Source organism: Pteropus vampyrus, unplaced genomic scaffold (assembly GCF_000151845.1).
Source record: "Pteropus vampyrus isolate Shadow unplaced genomic scaffold, Pvam_2.0 Scaffold242, whole genome shotgun sequence".
In the NCBI taxonomy this organism is placed as follows: Eukaryota; Metazoa; Chordata; class Mammalia; order Chiroptera; family Pteropodidae; genus Pteropus; species Pteropus vampyrus.
In genome coordinates, this window is record NW_011889023.1 from 817559 (window position 1) to 818377 (window position 819).

An 819-nucleotide genomic window follows, 5' to 3' on the forward strand; every position below is an offset into this window, starting at 1 on the left:
GGAAGGCTAAAATGGTGGTCCTGTATATATATATTGCTTATGAATGAATGGATGGATGAATGGGTTTGGTTAAGGCAGTGATTCTCATCTGGGGGTTTCACTATCTAGTGGACTCTGATGATGAGACATTTTTGGTTGTCATGACTGGGAGGGAGGTGTGCATTGCTCTTGGCATCTAGCGGGTAGAACTAGAGATGCTGTGAAATATCCTACAATGTCCCAAGACAGCTAACCACAACAAAGAATGATCCGCTCCAATATGTCAATAGGGCTGCTGTTGAAAACCCTGGCTAGGAGAGTTGGTGGAGGTTGCTGGGAAAGAAGAAAAAGATGACAGATATGTGTTTATGTAGAGGGGCCTCTCAGGGTTCCAGAATGGAGCCTCATAATTGCAGCCTTTAGCTCAGACCCGGGAGGGAAGAGCCTTAGCCTGCTCAGTCCCTGTGGGTGAGAGGGCAGTTCTACTCTTCTAGCCAAGCCTGAAAATGATTTGCTCTAAAGAGGCCTAGTGTGGTTTCAAAGGGCCTCCTTTACCTCCCTGGGTAGTTTTTCCATATTATTTAAACTGAAAATTTTAAATTAACAGGATGCTTTTCATTTTAATTATTGAAATAAAAGACTAAATTGAAGGTGACATTTTCATGGGAGAGACTGTCAAATGTAACAATCCAACAGAGAAATGGCTCTTGTTAAATCCTTTCTCTTTTTGATTAGAGAAAAAAGAGAACTTGGAGGGCTTGAAGTTGGTAGTGGGTCATCCCAAAGGACAAGAGGCTATACAGTGGTGTAGGAGCTTCCCACACGCTCCCCACCCCACTC